Below are 25,206 nucleotides of genomic sequence, written 5' to 3'. Positions count from 1 at the left end.
AAAATACCGACTCAGCATATTTAAGCCCAAACCACAGTGGCCTTCACTTCTAGTCTGAGACAGTACAGGGCCCCTGAGTTTCTAGTCAGCAAGACTGCTTTGCCCTTTGTTGAAGAGAAAATAGTGATAGCAAGGATTTATAAATTCCACGTACATGTCAGGGGCCCTCCTAGATCTCACATCTTCCCTGAAGACTGCTGGGCTCATACATGTGGCCATATCTGAACCCTCTGTGGTCTTCCTCTCTATGGGACTCAATCGGTGCTTTATCGTGTAGTAGGTTGGCTAAACTCCCTGTGTGTCCATGACCCTGGCACATGTGCATGCCCTTTAGAGCAAGGACAATGTCTTACACCTCCTAAGTGTAGTTCAGGCCTCTATTCATTCATCTGCACAGAAAATAGTTATTGAACCTACCTGAGGCCAGGTGCTGTTCTACTCTTTGAGGATATACTAATAGAGAGTCCTTGGGGTTAATGAACATAAAACTCATAGCCAGAACAATAGAAAGATAACTATAAACTTGTATGCCCTGATAAATATGACAGAAGAAAATGAAATATAACACTCTAAGACAGAAGAGTTCATGATCTTATTTAAATTTGGGAGCAGAAAAGACTCCAAAATGATAATATTTAAACTGAAACCCAAAGAAACATAGTCTTTTCTTCAGTAGGGACTAGGAAGTATTTCTTGCCTTGAAAAGTGTTTAATGGTCTCTAAAGTCGCATGGCATTAACATCCTAAGTGCAGCGAATCTCCATGGCTGTGTCTCCCAGTGCAGCCTCTCCCTCCCCTTTTGCCAACCTCCCACACCTTTTATCTGGAAGGAAAGCAGTTGGATCTCAGGACTACTTGCAGAATTAGGACAAAGTTGTTCTTGCTAAGATACTTATGAAGCATTTCAGCAGTCTCTAGGACACATAAACTCAAGATGGCATGTGACCTTGATCACTAGTGCTGCAAAGTAAAAAGTATGTGGCCTTCAGAATTCAGCCCATTTAGAGTTGAATCCCAATCCTGTGACCTCCAAGAGATGATTTCATAGACTCAGTTTCTTCCTCTGTGAAGGGGAGGACAAGGTCTCTTGAAACTCACAAGGATTCATGAAGACTGATGTTACACATCCAGGCAAAGAGCTAGCAGTCACTCAGCCACTATAGCCCTGCCCCACCTTTCTCTGAACCTTCTGGACCCCAATTTCTGTGGAACCCCACGGTTCTTCTCTCTGCTCCAAAAATCACATAAAGATTGCTATCACTTCCCTCAAAACCGGCTCCCAGAGTCCAAATTGGCTTCAGTTAAGAGACATAACAGGCCCATGATGGGCCACCTGGGCCCTAACGTTGGAAGGATGTGACCACCAAAGGACTAAGCCACACCTCAGTACTGCTCAGAGTAGTCTAGAGTCAAATGGAGCAGGAGTATCTCTCATCCACAAGGTAGGGACAGTCTAAGATTTGGTCCAGGGGTAACCTAGGGACACCAGGCAGAGTGATCATTCAGAACCTGCAAGCAGAAATTAGGGACGCACAGATGGAAGCCTAAGTGTGTGGGTGCAGCTTACCAGGAAGGGGGGAAAGGGGCTATGATTGAGGGCTCCTTGAGGCCTCCAGGACTTTATGCACAAAATGGGCACTTGGTTTGAGGCCTCTAAAAGAAAGAGTCCATTCTAGGCTTCAGGAAGAGAGGTGTGGTCGGGACTGAGGCAGTCTCCAGTGATAGCTGCAGGTAACTGCCTGGACGAGGTCAGCTTTGGGGAGGGGGTATGGAAGTAGGAGAGCTCCCAGAGTCAGGCTGTTCTGCTCCTCTGTGAATGTTAAATGCAATTATAGTCAAACCTCTTCTTCTTTTACAAATCAGCACTGACACTTCAGGCTTGAGGAAGCCAGATCCGAAAGGTTGGAGTGTCCTATTGGCCGATATCCAGCAAGGAACTCGCATGCGAAAAGGCACACAGATCAATGACGGCAGTGCCCCACAAATTTAGAGTAAGCAAGCAGTTCAATCAGGCCTACTGCAAGCTCAGGGCAGGGGCAAGGGCAGGGCACAGCCACAGTCCCCTGGCTGGGTTGCATTTGTGACGCAAGACACACCAGGCCATCTCAGACCTGCTCAGTGGACAGGCAGATATCTGGGCAAGAGAGTCAGAGATGGTTTAGAGTGTATCTTCCATCACATTTCGAAGGCTAAAAGTTAAAAAACAAAACAAAACAAAAACAACTCCATGGTAGGTTGACGTTTTTATTCATTGTATAAAACACATATAACACAATTTACCATTTTTACCATTTTAAAACCTTCAGCGGCATTTACTATATCCACAATGTTGTTGGAACCATTCCCTCTATCTAGTTCCAGAACATTTGTATTACCCCAAAAAGAAAATCCCACACTCATTAACAGTCACTCCATTCCTCCCAGCCCAGCCCCTGGCAGCCACTAACCTACTTTCTGTCTCTAGGGATGTGCTTATTCCGGTTATTTCATAGGAATGGAATCATGTCCTCTGTGGCCTTTTGGTGACTGGCTTCTCTCAGGCCAGCATTTTCAAGCTCCATCCATAATACAGTATGTGTCAGTACTTCAGCCCTCTCACACAGTTTCATCTTATGGATGTACCATATTTTGTGTGTCCATCATGGGGTAAATAAAGATCCCTTACCCTGTGCCAACATAGTCCTCAAACTTAACTATAGACAATAAAGCTCTCAAATTTAAAAAAAAAAGAGTTTTTGTTTTTCACAAGGAAGAAGATGTATTCAAAATTTTATAGCACAGGATCATATGACTGCAGCCTTCTGTCTTCCAGAACATAATAGGAGCCTGTGTGCAGGTCAGATGACTCATGTTGAATTCTGCTTCTGCCACCAGGCAAATCAAGGAGCCTCTTGTTTTTTGTTGTTGTTTGTTTTTTGTTTTGGTACTAGGAATGAAACACAGGCTCTGCCACTGGACTACACTCCTATACACCCCAAGCCCCAGGGAACTTCTTTGAGGCTCAGTTAGCTCATCTGCAAAATGAAGGAGATAATAATACCTGCTCTTTTTTCTATAGTGGGGTAGTGTTCAGATTATGGAAGATTGAATTATTTAATAATGTAAAGTATTGGGTCTTTATATATTTTGCAATGATGTGCATGATGGTCCTAAAGCTAGTCCTAAAAACATAATTGTATCTCATATGATAACACACAAAGACACTTTTTTTGAGGGGGGCAGTTCTGGGGATTGAACTCAGGGTCACTCAACCACTGAGCCACATCTCCAGCCCTATTGTGTATTTAATTATTTAGAGACAGGGACTCAATGAGTTGTGTAGTACCTCACTTTTGCTGTGGCTGGCTTAGAACACACGATCCTCCTGCCTCAGCCTCCTGAGAAGCTGGGATTACAGGCATGGGGCACCACGCCCAGCCAAAGACATGTTTTTAAAAAAGGGTTTTCAAAATTGATTATAAAATAAATTAGTTTCCATTTAGACCCACTGTCTACTTGGCTATGCTCAATTAACAAATTAATCCATTTTTTTGGAACACTCACTTCATAATGACTCCAGTAATTAATGTACATTAATACTCAGAATAATCTGTCTACTTTCAGCCACCAGTGGGCACTGTGTCCTAACTTCTCCCTGCATAAAAGCTTCAGGCTATAAATGCATTCTGTCAGTGATTTTTGCCTCCGCTGAATATCTTTTCAGGTTCTGCAATTGGTAATCACACACATCTCAAAGGCTAGAGTTAGTGATGTCCAAGCTTTCAGGCTTCCTGTTTTGAAGAAAGGAGTATAGGGAATCATTGGGTGGGCCCAGTGTCTGAGAACCCAGGGGAAGGAAAATTCTGAAGCAGAAATCATTGCAGACCATTACTTCCTGCTTGTAGTCCTGGTCAACCCCCTGTGGACAGCAAGTTAAGATGGTGGACTGAATCAAATCCATAGGTTTTCTTTGTTTAGTCTTCCCAATGCCAAGCTGCGAATACAACCAACTCTACACCTGCCGTGTTCAGGTTTTCTAATTTGCAGTGTACTTCTGATTCCCCATCAGCATCCAGCAAACGGGTAGAATTCAGGTTCCTTTGTTTGGTCGCCTTTCAGGGTGGTTGGCCACAAATGGTTAGCTCTTTGACAGGGCTGGAGAGGGCAGAAGACATATATAGGCACATGAGTCTGCGGAGTATCAAGGCAGAGGGCACCTGGGGAAGATGCTGAGTGCAAGGGCGACACTGGAAAGAGGACAATGGGACACTGATGAGATGGTGTCAAACCCCAGAGTGAGAAGGAACTGCTCAGCTCTGCTCACACATCTTCACCACTTGCTCTTCTCTTTGAAGGTTCAAAAGCAAGCAACAAAGAAGGAGGAGGCTCTGCCAACTCCCGAGGAGGAAACACACCCCCAGTCCTGGGAGATCTCTTTGCTGGTGGCTTTCCTGTGTTGCGACCAGCAGGCCAGAGGGTGTAGCAGGTAAGGAAAAATTTGGACTAGCTACATCATAGTCTAAATCTCCTTAACTCATGGAACCAACTGGGAAATCCACATGTGACTAGTTGGTTCCACATGTGCCCAGGGACATGTGTTTTATAAACAGTCATATTAGAGATCATGTATTTGGAAAGTTAAACACTGGAACTTTCTAAAGCACACAATTGTTCATGAGGAATCTTTCAAATCATCATCCTAACTAAATTATTCAATTAATAATTGAAGAGCAATCTGTATTATTTAGCATTGCCCAGACAGAAGGTGCAAATCATAATAGATCATCATAATGACATCACTATGGACTCACTAGAGATGCATGAGTTGTAATGGTTTTCGCTCATTGTATCAATTAGGCATTGCTATGTAACAGAACACAGAAACTTAAGAGTTTTAAATAATCATTTATTATTTAGCCTATGATTCTGTGGGTTAGCAATGTGGAATGATCTCAGCTCTACTCCCTCAGCATCTGCAAACCTGGAGGTTAGGTAGGTGGCTTTCCTTTATCTTATATTTCTCCTGTTTTTCCTGTCTCTGAAGCCTCAGCTGTAACCACTGGCTTGACTCACCTCAGGTCCACGTGGTCTCTCAGTCTCCAGCAGGCTGCTCAAGGGCTTGTTATCATGGTGGTGGCAAGGCTCCAAAATAAAAGAAAGATGTGTATAAAGTCCCTTGAGGCTTAGTCTTGGAAGCTACTGAGAAGTAACTTGACAGGCTAGGAAGTTTTGATTCCTATCACATCCAAAGCAAGTGACAAAGATGTGGAAATAGACTTCATCTCTTGATATCATATTCAATCATATTAAAAGGTTATGTGAATAGTCAATCATATTCAAAGATTACAGAATTAGGCATGAGAGGGTAATTGAGGCCATTATTACAATCAGTCCATTGCAGTTATGTATGCTTTAGCGGGCAATGGATGTTTTGCATTCAAATTGGGTATATATATATCTCATAAGAAAAAAAAAGTGTTTTCCTACTAGTGTGCTCTTTAGCCAACAAGATGAATAAACTCCAGGTATATCACTGACCCAGGGACTGTCAAGCTCCAAATATCCTAATATTCCTGGTACCTGATCTTCCACCACATGAGCAGGAAGCAGAGGATTTTGTACTCTTAACAGACTCACTTTCAGGGTTTTTGAATCTTGGATTCATGATATTTTTACTCATTTAAAAAGTTTGGATTGGTTATTCAAGAGTAGGCTCTGTTCTGCTTTTTAAGTTTATGATTCTTTTAAATTTCATTTGGCAACTGGGCATCTAGGTAGACACTGACTTATTTAGGGAGCTACCTGGGTTTTCTGTCATCATCTCTGTGTATTATGGGAACAGGTTTCAGAACTTTTAGGCTGGATTCTCTGTGATGATCCCTGCCCTAGACATCATATAAAATATAGATCTTGTCCCTGGAAAGACCAGGTAGGGCTTTCTACCCCTGGGCATAGGCAGCCACCTGTTCTGGCCCCTGAAATTATGTTAATTCCTCATGACAAATATATGTCTTCCAGAATCTCCTCAAAGAAAATCTTCAATAGAGGGATACAATCAAGCTGTAGTACTCTTGCCCAGGTGACTGTCACATCATAGCCAGAGGGCCACCAGTGCGAAAACCCAGACACCATACTCCTGCCCACTTATCTTCTTCCCCCAGAGGCACTTCTTCTATGCCTTTGGCCTGGCTTTTGACATCAAGTCCTTCAGGAATGATTTGTACCCAGTTTGGGGAGACACTGGAGATTCATATGGGATGAAAAACTCCAGAACCCCTCAATAGACACTGGAGTTTATAATCTGAAACAAAAGCTGCCCCTATGCTGCAGCACCCAGGAAGTTGTATATGTGAGATGCAAGCATTTTTCCAAGTGTTTTCCACATATTGCCATATAACATATAGGGGTAGTGAAATAGGGGAAAGTGTGTTCCCCAGAACTCCTTTAAGGGAGAACTGAAAGGACAGTGACAGTCCCTCTGACAGTGACCTCTCTTAAAATCGTATTTAAACAATGATTGCAGAACTTCAGTGCATTAAGGAGGAAGAGAAACTTTTTTCTCCTTAGCAAGAGGCAAGGGAGGGGGAAGAAGAGAATCAGCATTGTGGTGCAAGGTTGTATCAAGAGTCAGAGCTCCCTCCAAGGACCCCATGTCCACCCCAGTCCTCCATAAAGTCCAGCAAACACAAACGAGCAATTTGTTGTTACCCCTGAGTTTAAGAGTTATTGGATTTCAGTGATGTGGTTGGGCTGGGGTTGTGGCTCAGTGGTAGAGCGTTTGCATAGCATGTATGAGGTCCTGGGTTTGATCCTAGGCACCACATGAAAATAAATAAATAAAATAAAAGTACTGTGTCCAACTATAACTAAAAAATATATATATATTTTTAATGATGTGGTGAAGGAGACACATAGAGGATGAGAAATTCAGAGATCAGGAAAAAGCCAGCCCTTTGAAAATTAGAGTAAGTGTTTGGGAAAGAGGGCTTTGAACTTCTAGAGGCCATGTAACTAGGAGGTTCAAGGTCATTGGACCTGGAATGTGGAGGACAAGTGTTTCCCTGCTGATTTCCCTTATGTATTCAGGGAATCATGAATTTTATGTTTGCAATATAGAAACAAAGGATGTCCTTGTTCATAAAAGGCTAGCAGTGAGGAAAACCTCCCTAGCCAGGTGTTTGGGCTTGGTATACCTAAGGATCCAAACTAGAGCATAAGGGCAACTGCACCTGGCAGGTAAAGGTGGATGAATGTGAGGGGTCTTGAGATGAGGAAGGGCACAGGTCAGAGCAGTCCTGCGTCCTGGGCTGGACGTGAGAAGGCTATTGGCAGGTGAGAACAGAATAGTAAGATTAGGGTCTGACCTGGGCTTGTCTGGAAGGACAGCTCCTTGATGCTCAGAAGGACCTTGACGCTCATCCAGGTGGTCCCAAGTGCCACCCACGCGCTTTAGCTTCTTCCTTTCTCTGTTGTTGAGCTAACCCAGAATTTGTTTCATTTCTAGGTGGCAAGACAGGGCAGGCCTCTGGTTCAAGAGCACCTTCTCCCCGGCTTCCCACCAAAATCATTAGTGGCCCGCTTAACCCCCTGCATCTCCTAGGCTAGGCAATGCCTTTGAGGCCCAAGACGCTGCCAGGATAGCCCCTCTTCACCCCAATGTGCCCGCCCCACCTCCACCTTCTCACCCCCTACCTCCACCTCTACCACCTTCTTCCCCCACCAAGGCCTCACTGGTGTCCCCACCGGGCCTACCGACCAAAGGGAGCTCTCCTGCCATTGCACCCACTGTCCCCTGCCCTCCTCCTCCTCCACCTCCGCCGCTTCCTCCGACCCCACCCCCTCTGCCCCTGGCCTCCCTACTCAGTGACAAGGCAGTGAGGCCTCAGCTGGCCCCCTTGCACCTCCCGCCCATCCCGCCCTCTCTCCCTCTCCTCCCACCCTGTGGGTATCCAGGACTCAATGAGGAGCCAGCCAGCCCCGCGCAAGAGGTGCCAGAGCCCCCCGACCCGCCGCCACCGCCACCTCCGCAGCCCCAACTCTCCCTGTATGCTTCCTGTTCGCCCAGGGCTTCGGCTCCAGCGCCTCCCTTGCCAGGCGCTAACAACTGCAGCGAAACCCCTCCCCCGCTGCCCCCCAACTTCCAGGCCCAACAGCAGAAGGCCAGGGTGCAGGGCTTGCCCGCACCACCTGGCCCTCTGGGACCTCAGCCGCTCCTGCAGAAGAGGAGGATCTGCAGAGGCCAAGGTAAAGCAGCCCAGACCGCGGAACCCCGTGCAAACCATGGGATGGCTCCAATCTCAGAATCTTGTTTTAGTCTAGAGCTACTCAGTGCCTCTGGGTAGAACCTTGTCCCTCTATGGGACTTTATTGTTGGAAGTTTTCATTTTAGAGACGCAAACCAATGGCCAGGGGTAACTGGGAGACTTGTCCCGGATCCTGCGGAAGGTAAGGGAGGGATTCTGGCTATGATCCTCTTGCCATCACTGGCTGGGACCCTGGACAGCCACTTAACTGTCTGTGTGTCCTTCTCTGTAAGATGAGGACAGCAATCTTTCTACCTCCTGGAGTTGTTGTAAAGATGTACGTGATGTGCTTAGAACAGGGAATAGCAAGTGAGCTCTAGAGAAGAGTTTTGTTTTTACTATGGGCTTTCTGTCTCCAGATCCACTCCTCGGGTGGGGCTTTTTTCCCAGCCCAGGTCTCTGGTTTAGTCTTCTCCTGAATTATTCCAGTCTGGCTCCCAGCCTGAATCTTTACTGGCCCTCAGCAGATTGGATTCACAGTCTGCCTTTTGGCAGGTTCTCAGCTGACTGAAGAAAACAGGGCCTGTATCTTTAGCCAAAAAGCAAAAATAATTCTTCACTTACAGAGCAGAGAGGATTGTGAATTGAGTGCTGATGGCTCGTGACTTACTTCACTGGTCCCTGTAGTGGTAGACTTCATGCACTGTTGACGCCTTTCCACACAAAAGGTACCATCACACATCCACACACACACCTGCATTTACACACACAACTCAAACACAATTACAAGCACTCTCTCAGCCTTACACACAAACACCCTAATAAATGCGTACTCCATACACACACTCTTATACATACACACTTAACACATATACAACTCCCCCACACACATATCCATGCACATATTTTTTGTTCTGTCAGTAAATCTTTTGATGCAGAAAGTTTCTTAAATGTATTTCCTTAAATTAAGAACAATGCCAGCTTATTGTGGAGCAAATAGAAATAATATCGCCTAGAGATGAAAACCGTCATTTGGATGTCATTTTCATTTTTTTTTCTGAATACATGTACATTTACATGCTTAATACCATTTTGTATTTACAGTTTTGTATTTTTATTTAATACTATACTAAAAGCAGTTTTGTCAAATTATTAAAATGTATAAGTAAATTAAAATGATAATATGTACATATATTTGATTCCCTGTTTTTGTTATTATGAATAACAGTGTAGGAAATACTTTTATAGAGATTTTAGTCCATACTTTGGATATTTTTTATTTTTTTAATTAATTAATTTTTTTTTTCTTATGTGGTGCTGACGATTAAACCCAGTGGTTCACACAAGCAAGGCAAGCACTCTACCACTAAGCCACAACCCCAGCCCTACTTTGGATATTTTTTAAATGATAGGTTCCTAAGAGAGAATTCCTAGCACAGAGGGCAAGGGTATTTTTAAGACTGTTGATCAGAAGAGATAAGGTTTTAATCATTCTTCTTTCAACTGACTGGTCACCAGGAGGCCCGACATTGGGAGTGGTGAGCACCTCTGGTATCTGTGATTTTAAATGTCCATGATGGAGTGGAAAGAAAAGCACGTTTTGGATTTGGAGAGATTTGAGTTCAGATCCTGTGTTCCCAGCATACTCCTATGTAATCTGATGCCAGTTGCTTGTTTGCTTTTTTGTTTTGTTTTGTTTTATCTTTTTTTTTTATTTACTCTGACAAATAGGAATAATGACAGCACCTTTCACAGGGCATTGCTGTGACTGTGTGGTGAGGGCCTGTGCGTGGCTGGGGCAGCAGCCTGTATTTTCCTTCCTTCCTTCTCCTTTACCACTAGGAGGGGCAAGTTCCCATCAAGAGGAGGATCAGCAGTCTCTTTAGCCCTTTAGTCTCCTTGTGTGATCAAATAACTCCTAGGTGCCGAGGAAGAGAAGAGTGAGAGAAAGAAGCCTGGGACAGTCTCTTTGGGCAGACCCTGCAGGGAAAGCAGGAGCTCAGAGGGCACCACTCTGCTGCTGCTGCTGCTGCTACTGCTGCTGCTGGAACCCCCACCTGCTCCAGAAGGCTTCCCTGGCCTCTCCCTTGGTGTCTTTGGATGTGAAACTTGATTTCACATATAAAATAGGGGTAACTTCTACTTCATCTCAACTTGGGAGAAGGGAAAGAAGTTGTAATTGTAAGCAAGTAGCACAGGGAACGGTGGTGTACCGGCAGAGTGATGGAGGCAATGTCATTGAGGAATAAGCAGCAGTGGGGTACCTGTAGTGAGGAGCCAGGTCACTGGGCTGTCGACTGCCAAGGGTCACACAGAATAGCACAGGGAGAGGAGGGAGGAGCCTCTGGCCATTGACCAGGAAAGGCTTGAGGGTGTAGGTTGGATTTGAGTTGGGCCTTGGTGGTCGGGAAGGATCTAAGTTGGAACTGAAGGAGAATAAGCAGATTGCAATGCAGAAGAGCTGGTGGGAGCAGAACTCAGTGGGAGCAGAATTTGAGGGTAGGAACATGCCCCTACGACCCATTCCTCTGGCCTCCCTCTGGGCCCTCACCTAGCAACTACCTTTGCTGTTCCTATCACTCTGCAGTGGGGCTATTCCTTGAGCTGTACCATCTTTCTTGGGGGGGGGGAGTTACTTGGGATTGAACTCAGGGGCACTCAACCACTGAGCCACATCTCCAGTCCTATTTTGTATTTTATTTAGAAACAGGGTCTTGCTGAGTTGCTTAACATATTGCTTTTCCTGAGGCTGGCTTTGAACACACAATCCTCCTGACTCAGCCTCTCAAGCCACTGGTTTTACAGGCATGCCCTACCATGTCCAGAGGGCTATACCATCTTATAATGAGGGTCATCATTAATATTATCACAACTGTCAAACACTTACTGTATTCCACTTGACTGAGATCAACTCATTTAGTCCTCTCAACCCTAGGAAGTATGTGTCCTATTATTCCCATTTTTGGGTAAGAAAACTAAGGCACAAAGAACCTGTTATTTGTCCCAATGAAAGAAATGTGATTCATTCTCAGTTTGGCTGAAGCAGTTGCCCTTTTAATCACTATATCATATTATATCCAGAAATCTAAACGTCTAATCTCTCACATAGAGTTATAACGTCACTGTCCCCATTCCTAACTCTGAATGCCCTGTCATCTTCCTCATAAGGGACCAGTGGGGGAAAGCTAAATCCACCTCCAGCACCTCCTGCAAGATCACCCACCACAGAGATTTCAAGCAAGAGCCAGCAGAACCCTGCCTGGACCCCCACCCAGCAGCCCGGAGGTCAGCTGTGGAATGGAAGCATGCACATCACTGGTTATCAGGTGCACACATGGGGGACTGTGCCAGTGAGGAGGTGATTTCTCCTGGCTCCTGGAGAGAGCTTACATGCTTCCCAGTGAACTGTTGGCTCACACAAATACAGGACAGCCTACAGAGCCTGTGAAATAGGGTTTCTTTCACCACTTTCTGGATAGTTCCAGGGCCTACTCTTAGACTTCTGACTCAGACTAGAGAACCAAAAGAAAACCAGTATTTAAATTCTCTCTTTGTGTGTATGTCTGTCTCTCTCCATGGAGACCAGAGTACCAGAGAGACCAGAGTGATTTGGATAAGGGCAAGGAGTGGGTGGAAGGCCCACGAGGTAGGGGGACAATTGGAGCAAAACTATGGACTATGGAGGTAGGAAGCTAAAGGCACCTGGAGTTGGATGTGACTGCAACACCTCTGCCCCCCTTCTGTGTGCTAGGCTATGGTCAGACATAAGACCCAGCTCAAAAGACAGGAGTCAGCCCAGGAAAGGGAGACAGGACCACTCCTCTTTTCTCCCCAGGAGCTCACTTCTGCTCCCTTAGGAGCTTCCTTAAGATGTTGGTTGGAGTAGTTTGGTGGGTGATGGGAAATCACTGCTGATCTCACTCTACTTCCCCTCCTCCCAGCCAAGCAGTAAAACTTGAAAGGTGGATGGATGTCTTGGGGGGAATAGCCCTTCCATCAACACCTTTGCACAGAGCAGGCAAGCAGAACACAGTGCATTTGCTTAGAGTGACGTGTGTTCTCCTGGAGCGATCCAACGTGGGACCTGCCATAACCCAACTAAACTTTACCATTTCCCACATGTGCAGATGACTTCGAGTCTAAATTCATGTTCCATTCTGTGGAAGATTTTCCCCCTCCGGATGAATACAAACCATGCCAGAAGATTTACCCAAGCAAGGTCCCCCGAAGTAAGTACTACCTTGACAAGACTTCTGGCTTTTTCTGACACTCCTAAAGTAGGTGCTCAGTGTGCATTGATTGACCAGAAACTGCCTGAAGGGTGGCATCATGATTTTACTGTCCTGCTGCAAGGATACAGTGTGTTTATACTTAATCAGAACATGTATTTGTCCTTGCACATAAGAGTTCATTTGGAGATTTTGTTTTTATTTTTATTTTTTGCACAACACCAAATCTGGCATCAGATTTGGATGCCTAAATTTACCACATATCCCTTTCCTCCTGGGACTTTTGGCTAGGGAGCTGAACGCCCACAAAGAACACTGAAATGGGATACAGGAACTGAACTTGGAAAGAAATAGAATTCCCCCCAATTCAGAATTCTGACAAATCATGCAATGGAAAATATCCTTAGGCCAGTGGTTCTCAACCATGGCTGGCTACCTACTGGAATGACCTAGGAGTTTTTAAAAGTCCTGAACTCCACGCTGCCTCTCATCAAAGTAGCCAGGGTGGGACCCAGATGTCACTATTTTTGAAAGCTGCCAGGTGATTCTGGTGTACAGTCTAGGTTGAGACTCAGCCAGGAGAAGGCCTCCTGCTGACTCAACAGTGTGGTCAGGCTCCAAGAGAGGCTTTAACTCAGCTCACCTGTTCAGCCGTGAGAAGAGAGGAGGAGACTGAGGCTGAAACAGCAGGAAAGTGAGAGAAAAGCAAGGGTGGGGTACTACCACACTGTCGCTGCTTGCTGGTTAAACTGAGCCAATTCTTGTGTGGTGCTGAGCCAGCTGGACTGGACGAGGTGGTGGCAGGAGGCAGCAGATTCAACAGTATGGGGTGAGAGTTGGATGTGTGCCTACCCTGTTGCCTAAGTAAGGACCCTGTCCCACTCACCTGAGCACCCTAATGAAAAGTCATCAGAGTCCAAGGCTAGCTTGAGACCAGGAATCGGGGACCAGGTTCAGTGGCCCTGTCCTCTCAGAGGGGCCTTGGTGAGGTCCCTTCTGCAGAGGAGCAGAGGTGCTCAGCCTGCTCTAGTCAGGGCAGAGGGCTCTCAGCACCAGCCAGGACAGAGTTCCCTTTTCTGGCTGTGGGACTGCCTGTCAGAGAGAGGGGCCTTGTGTCCTCTTTTAATCACAGGTAAATACCATTTTTCTGACTTGAGAGAAAGGGAGTGGATTGTTATAAAGGCGGATGGGGGAGAAATCACATCCCTTTAGGTTTTAAAAAGACTGAAGAGGGGCTCACCTGGCATGCGTTTGGCCCGGGTTCGATCCTCAGCACCACATACAAACAAAGATGTTGTGTCTGTCGAAAAAACTAAAAAATAAAAATTGAAATTCTCTCTCTCTCTCTTAAAAAAAAAAAAAAAAAAAAAAAAGACTGAAGAGCCAGCAGTTGGAGGAGGCAGGTGCTGCACTGGTCTCACGTTCCTGCTAAGTTCAGCAAATGTGTCCACACTGCCCTTGCACAGCAGGCACCCTGCAGACACCAAAGGCTGCAGAGTAAGAAGCAAGGTCCCCACACCACCCTCCGCCATGCACACTCCTGAAAGATGAGTGAGAAGTTAGCCGCTGTACATGGCAATGTCTTAATGACTGGAGTGTTAGGGGCATTAAGGGGAAGGAGTAGAAGGTGTGGTCACAGTGGCCTAGAGAGAGGACACTGTTTACATATGCCCAGGAGAGAGCATGATAGCATGGTGCATTTAGGAACCATAAGTCCCCCATGGTACTTTAGGCATAAGGTGCCTGATTGAGTAAGGCTACACAGGCTGCCATAGGTGACAAGTTGGGAAGTGTCACTCAGTAATATCCCTTTGCTCATTTGTAAAATAAGCATAATAATCTGGTGGGAAAAAAAGGTATCAGATGAAGACTTAGGGATTCCCTTTCTTGTTGGGCATGACTTAGGAAGTTGGCAATGGTAGACTTCATACTGCCCATGGTGCCTGAGAATTGGAGAGCTACAGTCCTGGGCCCCACTCACCCTGCCCAGCAGGGCACAGCTGACAGTCTGTGCTCTATGCCCCATTGCAAGAGAAATGTTTGCATAAGTGCCCACCTCAAAAGTAATCCCCTGCTGCTCAGAAAGGAACAGAAAAAAAATGTCTGCTAAATGAACTGACATCTTACAGACAAGAAAGTGAAATTGCAATTTCAAAAATAAGGTAACTATTTTCGATTGACGTGGCATCAGTGTACATGAAATACTTCAGGAGATTCTCTCAAAATTAAATGAGCATATTCTTGCCATTCTTGTGAATCACAGGGGAGAGCCTTGTTAATGATGTTAGTGTGATCACATTTCTCCATACAGTTTTCCTCTCCTCACTATTGAACTGGTTCCCCAAGATATGGGAGTCTTCATGGTCCAGGAGTGAGTGTTGTTTCTATGAGACACATGGGTTCTCATGCTCAGGCATGGCAGTGCTCACTCTGTCTCATCCTCCTTGTTTTCTCTCCCCTTTCTTCTAGAACACATGCATGCTAAAGTACACACATACCAGAGTACACAAATGCCCTAATATTTAGCTTTTCCAATGGCTGTATTTGCTGTCTCTGTTCTGCAATTAATGACTATTTTTTCCCATTGTTAAGATGATTTTGTCTAGTTATTTAAATATTTTAGTGATGCATTAGGTTCTTCAATGATTTAAATATAAAACATATGACCTGTGTTAGTCACTCTTCCTTTACTGTAATACAATAACCAAAATAATCGATTAAAGAGAGAAAAGATTATTTGGCTTACATTTTCAGAGGTTTCAGCCCATGGTTGTTGACTGGCCCAGTGCTTTTGGGTTCATGGTAAGGCAGTATGTTGTGCAGATGGTGGAGCAAATCTTGGGGCAGCCAGGGATCAAAAGAGAGAACAAGACTAGGTCCATAGTCCCATTTAAGGGTACACCCCCATGACCTAAGACTTCCCACTAGATTCTACCCCTTAAAGGTCTCCACCAAACCATAAGAGCACCACAGACTGAGGACCAAGCCTTGAAGACATGGGCCTTTGGGGAACTTTCCATATCCAACCTATAGCATGACCCATCAATTCCTCTCCTGGATATAGACCCAAAAGAATTTTAAGCTAGTCTTCAAACAAAACACTACACTATGAATGCTGTGCAGAAACATTCATAGTGGCATAATTCACAATCACCAAAAAGTGGAAATTACTGATGAATTGATGGACAATGCATGATCATCCTGTAATGAGATATGATTTAGCAATAAAAAGGAATGAAGTACAGAGACCTGCTAGGGCATGAATGATGCTTGAAAACATCATGCTAAGTTAAAGAAACCAAATAGGACAATCACAGTTGTAGGATACCATTTATATGAAATGTCCAAAATAGGCAAATCCATAGAGTCATAAAGTTAGATTAGGCATTCCAAGGACTGAGTGTTGGAAAATGGGGAATGATGGCTAATGGGTGTGGAGTTTCCTTTTGAGGTGGTGAAGATGTTTCAAACTCCAGGATACTTTTCATCTTGTAAAACCAAAACTCTACACCCATGGATTAATAACTCCATGTTTCCCTCTCCCCCCTGGCTTCTGGCAAGCACCATTCTACTTTCTGTCTCTATGATTTTGAATACTCTAAGTACTTCCTATAAGCAGAACCATACACAATTTGCTTTTTGTTACAGGCTGATTTCACTTAGCATGATGTCCTCAAATTTCATCTATGTAATTTATGTCAGAATGTCCTTCCTTTTTAAGGCAGAATAATGTTCCATGATGTATGTATGTATACATACACACACATACAAACACAAATACCACATTTTATTTATCTATTCACTGGATGATTGGATTCTGCCACATTTTAGCTACTGAAAATATTTACTGCTATGAACAGAGGTATACAAATGTCTCCTTAAGACTCTGATTGTCATGGCATACAACTAAACCAGTCAGGGTCACTCCACGTGAATTGGGCTGGCATAAAATAATGACACAGAAATACCTTTTTCTTTGGGTTTTATAATGACTCTTCTGACCTAGTTCCCACAAAGGAGGCAAGGCTGGCAAGAAAGAGAAAGAGCACACCTTGAACCCAGTTTTATTGGGAAGAATCCATTCAAATGAAGCAAGGGGTCAGGTTTCAGGGGGCTTAATCTAGCTTTGCGACGTCTCCCAGGTCAGCAGGTTGTCTGACATCTTGAAAGACCACACCTATCTCATGTGCTGTGTGATGATCAAAGGCAGAACAAGTGAAAGGGACACATCTGTGCACAGCCCAGGCAGAGCTGCATCGTCAGTCCAGTCTGCTTGTGTGTTGAAAATGCTCACAGCTCATACACACAGCCCATGGCCACTTGCCACATCTCTCTACATTCCTATCAATCAAAGCTAGGCGGTGCTCAGCTCCTATGTGGCAGCTCCCAACACCTGATTTCAAATTCTCTGAGGGTATATATCTTAAAGTAGAATGGCTGGGTTGTATGGTAATTTCTATTTTTAATTGGTTGACGAACCTCCATACCAGTTCCCATAGCAGCTCCACCAGTTTACATTTTCACCAAAAGCACATAAGGGTTCCAGTTTTTCTCCGTCCTTATCAACCCTGATTTTTCAGTTTTAAATTTTAATTTCATTTCATAGTAGACTGTCTAGTGAGTGCAAAGTGGTATCTCATTGAAGTCCAACTCCTCTTTGAAAAGAATTATTTTATGTTTAAAGTAAAACTTGACCACCATTATTTCCAGGAGCTGTGCAACTTCTCCGCTAGGCACTTCAATGACTTTAGCAGTATAGGGTGGATCATGTCACAGAAATTAAAGGATGAGATGTTCAAAAGCTGAGAGAATTCATAGAAAAAGCACACCTCAGGAGGAGAGTAATTATTTCTGCCTTTGTGGTGGGAGGTTGGGCAGGACCCTCTGCCCCAGTGAGCTTTTTTAGTTACTGTCAACCACAGCCCTTCATAAACTGTCTTCCAGCCTCCTACTCCTTCACCACAACTTCTGCCTTTCCTGGGCATTTCTTTATTTCTCTAAATCTGCAAAGGTGCTTTGATGTCTGTAAAATCTGTCCCTTGATCTACTCTTTCCCTGAGCCTTCTCTGCTCTTCTTAGAGCCAGCATGTCTCCCTGTCTCACTTCCTCTCCTCCTGTTCTCTCTCCTGCTGAGTCCTCTCAGTCCTTCTCCCCTCCCTACCATGGCAAGAGCTGCTATCAAGGCCACCAGTGGAACTCCCCCTTGCCAAATCAGAGGCATCAGGGTAGTGTACAACCCCGTCTTCCAAAGCTCTTCTCCCACTTAAGATTTTTCTCCTTCTCCTTTCTACTTCCCCTGAACTCTGAGGCTCCTTCCATTATTTTTTAATATCAAAAACCTCAGAATCATCTTCAGCTTCTTTCTCTTCTCCCACATTCAACTTAGCAGTAAACTCTAGGGCATCTTCCAGTGAAATGCATCTAGAATCTGATCTCTCTCACCTCTTCTTCCACCCCAACCCTGACCTAAGCATTTCTTTCCCAAATTACCTCAGGAACCTGTTAATAGGCTTCCCTACTTCCCACTGTAGCACAAGTGATGTGGGTAAAGCCCAAGCCCAACCAAGCTGCCCTCTGCCCCAGAGCCTCCAGTAAATTCTCATCTTGCGCCAAATCAATGAGAAATTTTTATCATGGTTCATAAGACCTACATAAACTGTCCCTCTCCTCTTGAACCACTCTCCTGCCACCTTACTTGCTCTAACACCACCTCAATTTCTAGAACATTCAAAGCACAATTCTGCCTCTGGGTTCTTTGCATCTGCTTTTCCTTAGGTATGAGACATTTTCCTCAGATAGTCACAGACTCATTCTCTACTTCCTGTGGATCAAATGTTACCTGTCTATCAGCTCAGGCTGCCAAAACAAAATACCATAGACTGGCTGGCTTAACAGACGTGTATTTTCTCACAGTCTATAAGCTGAAAAGATTAGGTGCTGTCTGATTCAGTTTCCTGCTTTGAGAGAGGAAACTCTGTCAAAGAGTTTGAGAGCCACCTTCTCACTGTACTGACATGGCAAAGAGGAAGAACCACTTTCTAGTATGAGGACACTAATCCCACCAGGGGACCCACCCACATGACCTCATATAACCCTGATCACCTCCCAAAAGCACATCTGCCAATACCATCACACTAGTATTGAGATTTCCACATGTGAATTTGAGAAGGGGGGACACAGTTCAGTCCACAGCAGTACCTTATCAGACAATCCTTGACTGATGTAAAATAGTAGGTCTCTCTGGCCCATCAATTTTTATTCTTTTCACACTGTTTTTTAATAGTCTTCAAGGTATTTATCACCTGCTGACATGTGATGTGTTTACCTGCCCCTTGTCTGTCTTCCCCCATACTTGGTAAGACTTGAATGGCAGAGAAGGCACCAATTTTATGCACTAGCCCATCTCCAGCTCTCAGAATGGAGTCAGGCATGCACTCAGTAAATACTTGTTGAATAAAAAGGCTCACTCATGTATACATTGCTCAACCATTTACAGAATAAAAAAAAATTGGAAATATCACAAATCTCCTTCAATGGAGTTTAAAAATTAAAGCAGAGTCACAAGATGGAACACCATGAAAACATTAAAACAATATTACCAATTATTTAGCACATTGAGAAAATTCAACACCCTCTTGAATGAGTAAAATAATACCAAAAAAGTACACAAAAAATAAATACGATTTATTTTTTGTTGTTGTTGTTGTTGTTGTTCTGGGATTAAACCCAGGGATCCTTAACCACTGAGCTGCCACATCCCCAGCGTTTTTTTTTTTTTCATTTTGAGACAGGGTCTCTCTGAGTTGCTTAGGGCCTCACTAAATTGCTGTGGCTTTGAACTTGGGATCCTCCTGCCTCAGCCTCCTGAACTACTAGGATTACCATTGTGTGGCTCTGAGTCCTGTTTATGATTTAAATTAAAAATAAATTAAATTAAATTAACTTGTGTGTTGAGGGAGAAAAAGAGAATTTCATCAATTAGAGGAAGAGATTAGAAATACACCAAAATATGAAGTGATTGTCACTCAGTGCTTGTCTGTGTTGTCTAAATTCTTTTGGTAAATGAATACTGCTTTTAGTAATCATTGAAACTTTTAGATTGCAAATTTTTGGGAGAGAGAAGAAGATTAGCCCACCCATAGGTCCATGTACCTGTGAGGGAAGGGAGGCATATGGCATGTAGGGTGACCTCTCTTAGCTTGGGCTTAGTCCAGAGGAGATGTGCTCAAAGGGATGATGAGTCTCCTGTGCCCACCAGTTCTATGATGGCAGTGACAGTGGAAGGAGAGAATAAAACAGATGGAAGGTTTAGATCCAATGGAACCTGTCATTCTCTTCACTTAGAGATTACGAGAAGGTCCTTTGTGGGTCATCCGGCTTCATGTACAGCTGGAGAAACCAAGGCAGAGTACAGTGGCTTGCCTCTGCTGCCCTGGTCAGGGATAGTTCAGGTCTCTGCTCCACATCCAGAGTGATCTTTGCATCTCGGCCCACTGCCTCCTCACTTTCCTGCCATGGTGGACTGAAGTTGGGCAGACTGTTGGCCCTGCACTGATGGTTAGGTCTGCTCTTCACATGAGTCTGCCTCTCCCAAGCCCACCTTCCAACTCCCATGAATTAGACTCTAAGGCTGGTAGAAGAATTCCCCAGGAGGCCCTGCCTTAATGGCCAGCCAAATTTCTAAATCCTTTCTAAACACTCTCCAAGTCCTACATATCTATCCTCATGTCACTTAGCTACAGAATGGATTTTCTTTTTCCTAATATGAAAATGTGGCTATGGCTGGAGAAAGATACAAGGTGAGCTTGGTTTGCTCATGAAGAAAAACAAGGCTGAAAGCCAACTTGGCCCTGGGTCCTGCTCTGTCAGCCCCAGCATAGACATTCCTCTTTCAATCTCATAATGCAGAGGAGTGTGCACCAGGACTGCTGTTCAAGTGTTCCTCAGGGCCACAGCTGCATTAGCAGGGAAGAAGAGCCCTCTGTTTGCAGGAGATCGCAGCAAAGGCAGCAGCGTTCATTCTGTGGGCTCTGCCAGTGCAGTAGGGGCTGGATGGAGATGGGGAAGAGGTGTAAAAAGATTTCTTACTCTGAGCTCCTGTACCAAAAGCTTGAAAACTGTAGTTTGGATGAATATGAAATACTGCTGCAGTCTCTGGCTGGGCACAAATCACGAGTCTCCACACAGCTTGTAGATTCAAACAGCAATTCTTTATTCCCGAACTCACACCGCCCGTCTACAAACACGTTCTGGGGGAATCCACGTTCTCTGCCCAAATCCACTTCTCCCAAATCCACTACTCCTGGGCTTCTGTCTCCCAAATATATTGTCTGACCCTAAGAACTCAAGAGGAAACCAGGCAGCAGGATACGCCCTATTCTAAAGGGGGAACACCCTAATCTCCTATTATGCTAAACTGCCCTATTCTAAAGGGGAACACCCTAATCTCCTATTATGCTAAACCGCCCTGGTCCTTGAGCAAGGTCACCTTTCAGAAGTCCTTCCACTAGACAGCATGGGAGTAAGCTAGCAAGGAGATTGTCATACCTACTTGGCTGATGGCTCCCAGCAAAATACCTTTCCAAGGGGAATAGCTGATGTGATAGACGGTTTCTGCAGAACGGCCCCATTTGATGAATTCCAGAAGGTTCTAGTGACATTTTAAAAGGGGAAATCCCTTCAAAGCCATTTTTAAATCCAAAGCACTCTCTCTAACCCTGTTGATGTCCCCGCCACTCACTTCTGGCACCAGTGAAATTTCTCTTTGCACTAAGGCCAGAGTTGTCCTTTCTATTTTATGGAGAACTCACTGATTATCCTTTAACCTCTCTGCTCTTGTTTCCAGGCATCTGTAACAAAACTAGGAAAAGCTGTTTACCTGGGAAAGCCTGTTTTATTACCTAATGGTCTTCAAATGGGGAGATGTTGGCCCCCAGGGACCAGTCAACCATGTCTAGAGTCCGGGTTTGAGTTAACAATTGGGCATGGGCCTGGGACAGGAGTGTGACTGGCACCTAGTAACAGAGAGACCAGTTCTGCTGTTAAATGTCCTACAGCACAGAGGATGGCCTCACCACAAGGAATCGTGGAGCCCAAAATGTTAATAAAGCCTGAATTGTGAAACCCAGACCTAGAAGATTTTTCTGTAGTGGACAGGAGTTTCTGAAATTTAAAAATAGTCATTCCTAAGGCTGTCTTCTCACAGGGAATCAGATCAGGGGCTGTCAGTACCTTTTTACTTTTACTCAAACTGTCTCAAAAATCCTAGATTCCCTGCATCATTTGCTCCAAAATATCTTTATTCTAAACTCAGTGCACTCATTAATTTTAAAAAATGTTTTAATGAAAGTTACAGTGCCCATTTATTAATGTTTTGTTAAGTTTCAGAGACCCTTCTGAGTGATAGTTCATTTTTAAAACTGTACCATACAAAGTTGTCCCAATGGTTTATATATGCTCATGGTAGAAAACTTCAGAAGTATTTATTCACAGGAATTTTAAAAAATAATAATTCTACTCAAGAGGAAACATTTCCAATTATTAACTGTGTTTTTAGTGAATTTTAAAAATAATCAACACTGTTCTATTTTATACGATTTAGTTCCTCCAAATCAAGACTTTTTAAAAAGACATCTGCTTCATACACCATTATATGATACTGAACTCTAGATTACCTAGAACCTTTGGTTGAACACAGGTTATTATCAGTTTTTCAATATTATAAATAATTTGTGATCATTGTTTCTTTATTTCATGCTGTTTTTTAAGTAGCACAGCAACCTGGACTGTCCTGGGGACTTTGGGACTTGGATCTAACTGACCCTGGCATGGTGCCTGGTACACTGTAGAAGGGTGTAGCTGAAGGTTGTGGTGAGCCATGAGTCAGGAAGCGCTAAAAAGCTTAAAAATGATGGGCCTCACAAGGTGCTGTCCTTGCATCATGGACATGACGACCCTGTGTCTGTGGTCTATGGCTTTAACCGTGGGGTGGAAGCACAGTCCAGGGCCAGGAACCTAGTGGTCTCAGGTTTCCAGGCTCACCTTGCCCTGGGTTCCTTTCTGGTGTGGAAGTGCTGGCTGAGCGGGTTTCTTGGTGGAGTGGGCACAACCTTCCCCGGTCCAATCAATGATGAGATCTTCTTTGTTTCTCTCAGGCCGCACACCTGGTCCCTTGCTCCAGACAGAGGCAGCTGGACAGAGCCCGGATGACATCAAAGGCAGAAATGCTCAGAAATAGCCCTCAAAGAGATTCTCCTGGGGAGCACGGAAAGGCTCAACAGCTGGGCAGCCTTCCTCACACTCGTTTTCTTTTTGGAAAGCCATTTTGGTGTGGCTTTGTTTCAAGCCAGAATGGAACACTTAGAATTCAAGAGCTGAAGCATGGAAGGGGCCCCTAGAATCACTACAACATGCAGAAACAAGTTGAGCCACTCAGAACCCCCTTTGGACTCATTCTGCTGTCATCACCCACAGTCCCTGCCCATTTTTCCCTGAGTAGCATAGTTTAAGAAACCTGTGAGAAAAACCCTGTAGCATTTATAAAATCTAATTCAGTGTTCTCTCTCACCTGTAGAATACATGGCTCCTTTTGGTGCCCTTAGAGCTTTTTCCTCCATCTATATTATTATTGATTTTGGCCAGATTGACTCACAAGCCAAGTTCTTTTGCTACAGGAAATTGACAAGGCCAAGAGGGAGACCACACGGGTGCTTTTGCGCTAAGACAGTCTTGGAAGAAATGCCCTTGCTCACACCCCATGCAACTTAGAAGTGTCTTCTAACCTGGGCAGAGGTGACATCTCTCACTGTACAAAATGAAGTCTCAGGTTTAAAAGTCCTTTGTTTCTTTGAAAACGTGTACAGTCCTACTCTGGCCTCGTCCTGTTTCAGGGTTCTGTGTGACAGACAACAGACTGGCTTGCTGGTACACTGGGCCATCCCACAGTGACCTAAGAAGCAAGGGCCTCGATTCCCAAAAGCCAGGATAGTCCCTGGGACAGGTGGTAGGTACTTCCTCTGGCAAACAAGCATTTCCCTTCTCTAACCTCAGCTAACCCAGGAATAGCAATATCCATTCTCAGATGATCATAGGTTCAAAACAGGTATACAACTGTAGTTAAAGAAGCATATGCACATAAAAAAGAAAGAAGAGAGGAAGAATATGCACAGAATTGTTACTAGGTGGAGGGGATTCTGAGAGGATGATAGGATAAGACACACCAGGAATCTGTCTCCCCACCTGAACAACAATTGCACTGGCAAAACCCATTTATTGTATTTTGTATGGAACTGTGTAGAACTCTGGGGTCCATTGAAGGCTTGCAAAACCCAGGGGATGCTTGGAGAATAAATCAGAATTGATTTTAGGTGATTTCAGCTTGTACCAGTAGCTGCTGAGCATCCCCCCAACCAGCCCCATGGCAGGCAGCTATGCATGTGTTCTTGGAGTAACTTGCACACAGTTTGGGGGAGCCAAGAAGGGAAAAGGGAAAAAAATATCCCCATCCTCCACACGTTGGGGATCTGGGCTTTAATTGCCCACTGCTGCTTCTGAAAACATGGGTGCAGATAAAGAGGTGGCATCCCCCCCTACACCTCTTCCCACCACTGCAGATCTCTCTCCTTCTGGCTGAAGCAACCTCCAGGAGAATTTTTTTTTCTTCCCTTCATTTTACTGTTTCTACTTTTGGAAGCCAAACGTTAAAGACCAAGCTGTTTGAAAGCAACTTCACATGTAGGGGAAATTAGGAAGTAACCACCACGTATGTTCAAGAGAAAAGGCATAGGCTCCAGAAAGACCTGAGAAGACCTTAAATTTACACCTCAAGCTGATTCTTGGCCTAGAGATAACATACAAAAAATAAGAAAAATAGAATAGAATAAAATTAAAATGATAACAAATATTTCTAGCAAATTCTGAGGAAGGAAAAGGATCTGCTTTTTAGTGTTATGGCATTGTTTGATTCAGATATCATTCCCAACAACAATAAAGAGAATCACAAATTACATAAAGAAGTAGAAAAGTGAAGACCATTCAACAACAACAACAACAACAAAAGTATCTTTGAAAAAAGGTTGATGGCAGATCTATTAGACAAAGAGTTTAAAACAGCAGTCTTAAAAATGTTCATGCTGGGCATGGTGGCATGTCCCTGTAATCCCAACAATTTGGGAGGCTAAGATGGAAGGATAGCAAGTTCGAAGCCAGCCTCAGCAACTTAATGATGCTCTAAGCAGCTTAGTGAGAACCTGTCTCAAAAAACAAAACAAAAAAAATTAAAAAGGGTTAGGGATGTAGCTCAGTGATAAAATGCCCCTAGATTCAATCCCCCCTACAGAAAGTAAGTAAATAAATAAATAAATGGCAACTGGCTTATTTTAAATAGTAGATGGACACAATACCTTTATTTTATTTTTATGTGGTGCTGAGGATTGAACCCAGGGCCTCACACATACTAGGCAAGTGCTCTACCCTGAGCTCCAGCCCCAGCCCAAAAGGCAACTGTCTTAAAGTTGCTCAAAAAAGTAAAGGAAGATGTGGATAAATTCAAGCAAATGATGTATGAACAAAATGGAAATATCAGTAAAGAGAAAGAAAACATAGAAATTCTGAAGCTGAAAAAATACAACTAAAATGAAAAATTCACTAGAGAAAATGAAAGGCAGACTTGAGCCAGCAGAAAAACAAAATCAGTGAACTAGAAGAAAGGACAGTCAAAATTATTAAGTCTGAAGACCAGAAGGAAAAAACATTAA

The 25,206-nt window shown here is 44.2% G+C and overlaps 1 pseudogene; it reads left to right on the top strand.

The window, feature by feature from the left end:
• The first annotated feature begins 154 nt into the window (after positions 1–154).
• LOC143389511 (WAS/WASL-interacting protein family member 3-like) lies at positions 155–25,206 on the top strand (annotated as a pseudogene).

This window comes from Callospermophilus lateralis, unplaced genomic scaffold, assembly GCF_048772815.1.
Source record: "Callospermophilus lateralis isolate mCalLat2 unplaced genomic scaffold, mCalLat2.hap1 Scaffold_63, whole genome shotgun sequence".
Lineage (NCBI taxonomy): Eukaryota > Metazoa > Chordata > Mammalia > Rodentia > Sciuridae > Callospermophilus > Callospermophilus lateralis.
Note: the sequence above shows the minus strand (reverse complement) of the source record. Positions and strands in the feature narration are given on the sequence as shown.